Genomic DNA, 5,572 nt, shown 5'->3' with positions numbered 1-5,572 from the left:
GTCTGCTTGTGATCTCCCCTCTCCCTCTGCTCCTCCCCCCACCTGTGCAGTTTCTTTCTCCCTATTTCAAATAAGTAAAATCTAAAATAAAATAAAATAAAAATAAAACTGCAAACCACCTCTGGAACTTCCTCATATCCTTTCCTACCTTACTTCCATAGCATTTATCACTGGATAATATGTTATGGATTGACTTGTTTACTTTGATTATTTTCCTTTTTCTCAAAAGGATGTAACCTCCACGAGGGCAGGAAATTTTGTCTGTTTGTTCTTTATTGTACCTTCAACACCTAGAACAGTGCCCAGGACATAGTAAGACCTCAAAAACTATTCAAGTAACCAATTGAATTAAGTTATTTTTGTTTTAATGTTTAGTGAAAGCTACCCATTCTGTTTTTATTTTTCTACTAGTGACTCTTAAATTTGTATACAAATATTTAAATTTATATTTTTATATCAAGTCTAAATTTAATCAGTACTATATTTCCTCTATCAAGAAACAAAGACTATAGTATGCTCCTACTCTTCTCATATCCCTCTTGCAACTTCCCATATTGCAAGGATCTAGGATTTAAATTTCATTCATTCATTTATCCTCCTTTCATGTACCCAGAATCAACTGAACATCTACTAAGTTTCACACTTTTTTTAGTAATTGAAAACTACTTAAACCTTGTTCTATATCATGTCAGGAGTATGTGTGACATGGGTATACCCATTTATTAAAATTGCATGGCTAATATTTGTATATTCAATTGAGAAACTGAATATGCAAATATATAATGGCCAGACTGTATATAAAAATAGAGCTCTGACCTACCACCTGCAGCAGGCTGCCTAGGAAACCAGCCCTTTATCTCCAATAATTAGCCCAGAAAGCCAACTTGCTATGAGTCAGACTTGTAGGAAGCTGGATTGCTATCTCTAGTAACAATCTAGGAAGCTAAACAGTAACTTCAATAATAATTGACCCAAAATGGCAAAGCTTTGATTAATAATGGACAACTTCCCTAATTTTGGTTCCCACTTACAACTTAGGACCAATCAGAGGAAGCCAAATGTGCTCCCCCTAACCAATCACATAGGATGCCCTGCTTACTATTAGCCTGCTTACAGCTTTCCCAGGCCAACAGTGACCTGGGTGTACCTGAAGCTTTCTCTTTTTTCCACTACGAAGTTTTCTCACTCTCACTCCACTCACTCTTGGCCTTTGAGTCTCTGCCAACACATGAGTGATCATGGCTGACCGCCTTGCTAGAGCAAGTTCAGAATAAGTAACTGTCACTTTTCTCATCTGTGTGGTCTTTGTTTATTTCTATAAAATGTATGCACATTTTACCTATAAAAATAGTAATTGAATAGAGTGGGGGGGTTGATGGAGTTATAGATAATACAAGAATGACAAAAAGTTGGTAACTTGAAACTGGGTGATGGTACATGGAAGTTCATTGTACTATTCTGTTTACTTTGTATGTTTGCATTTTTCCATGATAAATGCCTACAAATTATTTAAATGTCACCACCACTGTTTCCCTTATTCCACATCTTTCCTTTGGATCCATTTTTTATTTTGCTGAAATTTATTCACTTGTCCAATCAAAAGGGATGTATCAAGTGTCTCTTATGTGTAGCTCTGCTCTAGGCACCGGGGATAATAAACAGAGTAGAGTAGTTCTCACTCTGGGAAGCTTGTGTTCTGGTGAGTGAGGCTGGTAATTAAACTGATAAATATAAACTATATCAGGAGATGATAAGAGCTGCTTTCATATCCCTATTAGTACAGAATCAGGAGGATGCAGAGTGGTGGCCACAGGGCTTCTCCATCAATAGGGGCTCAGGGACAGCTCTGAGTAGGGTGACTTCAAGCAGGAATCTGAAAGGAGTGAGGAGAATGTCACTTGGGAATAAGACATAAGGACATTCTGGGCCAGGCCCTGAGCCCACACTCAGACAGCAAAGGTCTCATGTGTCCCTAGTGCAGCCCTTAGACTGCTTGTTTTCATTCACAGCTGTGGGAGACAGTTCTTCATGCTCAGACTCACCCCCCTCTATATTGTCCCCCTCAAGCCATGTCCTGGGTTGCTCCCTCTTCTGCCTTGGTGTCTTCCTAAGGCTGACTTGGAGCATGGGGAGGCAGAGCTGCAGCAGGCTTTATACAGTGGTGCAGGAGCATGGACAATGTCCCAGCTGCATACCCCTGAGTGGATGGTTCTGAGAGCTTCTCAGGGACTCCTAGCAGCCCCTAGCTGCCACCAATGACATACCCCTCCACTAGCTTTTTCTCCTCTCTCTCAGTTCTGCTTCCTGGCATCACTTTCCAAATTGACTACCTGTCCCAAGTTCTGGTCTTGTGCCCTGCTTTTAGAGTCTGAAGTAGGAGGCTTGGTGGGCTCAAGGAGCCCCAAGGAGCACTGGGAACAGGGAGATTTGGGAGACACAGTTGGCCAGGAGGCAGAGACCAGCTTCTGTGGGCATTGAAGGCTGCAGTGAAGGTGATGGGTTTCCTTTAGACGGAGGAGGGTGAGGATCACAGAGGCTCATGAGTCAGGAGTAAAGAGCAACCTCTGCTTTCTTAGGATCACTGCATTAACAGTCGTTATCTGCCAGGGGCCAAGAGGGCAGGACACCAGTTAGGAGTAATTACAGTGGTCTAGTTGAAGACCAGCATGGCTGGGGACCCTGGGTGGGTTCTGAGGGTTTGCTGAAGGAGGATGGGGACAATAGCAAATCACAGTCACTTAGTTCCCAGGGCTTTGGATTGAGTACCTGGAAGGACAAGGTTGCCACCTACTGCAATGGGTAGGAAATCTGTGCAGGACTGGTGTGAGTCTTGGGGATGTGTCAGGAGTTTGTTCAACTTACCCTTGAGGTGCCTTTGAGAGAGTCAGAGTGATCTTCATGGGTGGCATTAGCATGTAGATGATGAAGCCACAGCTCTGTTGACATCACTGGGGAAGGAAAGAGAGAGAAGAGGACCAAGAACTGAGGATCCTGGGACATTCCAAAGTCCACCCATCAGGATGAGGGTGGAGCCAGCCAGGGGACTAGGGGCTGGGGCTGGAATGGCAGGTGAGATGAGACTCTAGAGTCTTCTGCATGGGCTGGGATCTCCCTATGGCCACCCTTGCAGCTTTGCTGGTCCCAGCCAGGGAGGAAGCACTTCCAGGAGGAAGTGACTCACTACATTGAGGGTGGCCAGCCACAGGATGGTCAAGTGGACCTGGATGGGATACATACAGATCCAGAGGGGAATGACTGGCACCCTCCTTGGCCTTTGCATCCCTGAAATGTCCCCACCTTTCCTTCCTAGGTCATTAACACTTAGGGGAGGAGGACAAGTAACCTCTTTATGGATTATCTTTGAGCAGATGTTACTTTTGTATAAGAAAAAAGCCAATGAATTTTATTTAAAAGTAAAGTTATGTTCCAAAGACTCTGTGGGTCTCACAGGCATGGTGGTAGGTTTAAGAGTGTCTCTGGGCCCTGCATGGGTCTAGGGGCATCACATCCAGCTGAGGGCACTGATTAGGTGTGACAAGACCTCTGGAGGGTGATCCCTGCCTCTGCCCATGAGGACATCACAGTGGCCTTTGTGCATAGGATTGGCGTAAGGCAGAGGCGGCATCATCATCCATCATTCTGTACATCTGCCATGACTGTTCAAAGAGGGTAGGTGCCTAGATCATCAGCTCATGGCTCCAGAGTCAGCTCAGAAGGAATGAGTATTCATGGGTAAGGTGAATTTATTCAGCACTCACTTGTCACCTAGTCACTGAGTCACATGTGCTGCCCACTGTTCTGGTTGCTGGGTATATAGTAGTTAACAAAGATGAGGTGACAGTGGGATCAGGGTGAGCAGGGTGGCAATGGCTGTGGATGTGATGAGCAGGGGCGAGCCCAGGGCCCAGAACCGAGATAGCACAGCATGCTCCCCATTAGAAGTGTTCCCCCACAGCTGAGACCTGGGAGTGGCCAGGCCCTGGAGACCCCCTGCAGAAGCATCGAGGTCCAGGGCGGGGACTTGAGGACTAGAGAGGAAAGGGGCATCCCATGGCCAGGTGGGTGCCTTTCTCTAAGGCTCAGTCCTGCTCTCTGCTCCCCGTCCCTTCTTCACCAAATGACCACCCTCCCTCACCCTCACCATCCATACTAAGCTCCTCACCTTCAGGACACCTGTCACTGCGAGGGGAAGATAAGGACAGGTCACAGGCAATGGCTCCTCAGCAGGACAGGCCCCTCTGGAGCCATTTGAAAACACAGTTTTAAAGGTGTAGTAAAGTGAAAAACACAAACAAAGATCCACTGTTGTAGCCTTGAGCAGCTTTTCTGGGCCCTGGTAATGGGTAGTTTCTATGGTGATAGTTCTCTGGGGCCTTGGAACCCCAGGAGAGCACAACTAGCCCGGAGTTCTTCTTACAACGCCTCTATTAGCTGCCCTCTCAGGCCATGGCCTGAGGTTGAGAGACTTCTCTTATGGCTTCATTGTTGTGTTAGATTTGTCCATCTTTTCCAAGTCGTTTAGGAGGGATGAGTTACTTTTATAATTAAAAACCAATACTTTTATTAGAATGCAAAGTAAAGTTTGTAGTTCACTTTGAACAACGCTGGAAGCAGTTCTGGCTAAGTCTGGCTTGGGCGGCCTGCCCAAGTCTGAGTGTCCCTCTGGCCAGTGCTCAGCCCACTGCTTGAGCCTCTGGTTGTTGGGTTGGGCAGATGGTGAGCAGGGTTGTCAATTAATTTATCACAGGACCCCTCAGTTTGGGCCTGTGATCTTGGCGTCCAGGTCTCCGTTTGGTCTTGCCCTGTCCCATTTTTCTTCTTCCAAAATGACCAAAAGACATACAACCTCCCATTTAGTGAAAAAAAAAATCACATAAGTAGCCTTTTAATAAAAACAGAGGCTCTTGCTTAATCAAAAAAATCAATTAGTCGGTGGAGAATTTTATTAGTCAATCATGTAAGTAATTAAAAATATTGATTGATGGGGGCGCCTGTGGCTGAGAGCTGCTGTTTTGCCCCAGCAATGTGGGGCCATGGCTGGCATGGGGGTGATCTAGAGCAGCAGCTTCTAAATCATTCCCTGACATGCCCCTTCCAAGGTCACATGGGGATACATTAGACAAAGACCACGGTCAATCCTCCCACTGTACAGGGTTTTCTTGTAGATTAAATGACAGTATGAATGGTGAGTGGCACAGCTTCTAGACTTCAAGTTGAGTCTTGTCCTGGGGTCTTGGGCTAGTAGGAGGGACAGAAACGTTGCTGGTGTCTTGTCACATGAGATAGGGCTCATAGATAGGGGGTTCTCAGGGTCCTCTGATGAGAGAGGAGTGGGTGAAATTGGCACTCAGCATCCCATGCTCAAGCCCTGACACTGAGTTCAGGAGGAGAGGCCCAGGCCCAGAATGCTGATGCTGTGTTATTTTTTGCTACATACTGTATCACCCCATGGATTCGTGGCTTAAAAGACAATGTTGATTTAGTTCACAAAAGAGCAAACTGGCCAGAGTGTGGCAGGGACAGTTCATCTCTGCCTACTCGAGCCAGCTGAGGCAGCTGGAGTCATCTGAAG

General features: G+C 46.0%; 1 long non-coding RNA gene across 1 annotated transcript; it reads right to left on the bottom strand.

The window, feature by feature from the left end:
- Positions 1–520: 520 nt before the first annotated feature.
- Positions 521–4,370, bottom strand: LOC140621177 (uncharacterized). The gene is made up of 3 exons (XR_012020911.1): positions 4,163–4,370; positions 2,863–2,948; positions 521–1,873 (listed from the first exon to the last, which is right to left on the bottom strand). It is a non-coding gene; the product is annotated as an uncharacterized lncRNA (long non-coding RNA).
- Between the last annotated feature and the right edge of the window lie 1,202 nt (positions 4,371–5,572).

This window comes from Canis lupus, chromosome 29 (assembly GCF_048164855.1).
Source record: "Canis lupus baileyi chromosome 29, mCanLup2.hap1, whole genome shotgun sequence".
NCBI lineage: Eukaryota > Metazoa > Chordata > Mammalia > Carnivora > Canidae > Canis > Canis lupus.
Note: the sequence above shows the minus strand (reverse complement) of the source record. Positions and strands in the feature narration are given on the sequence as shown.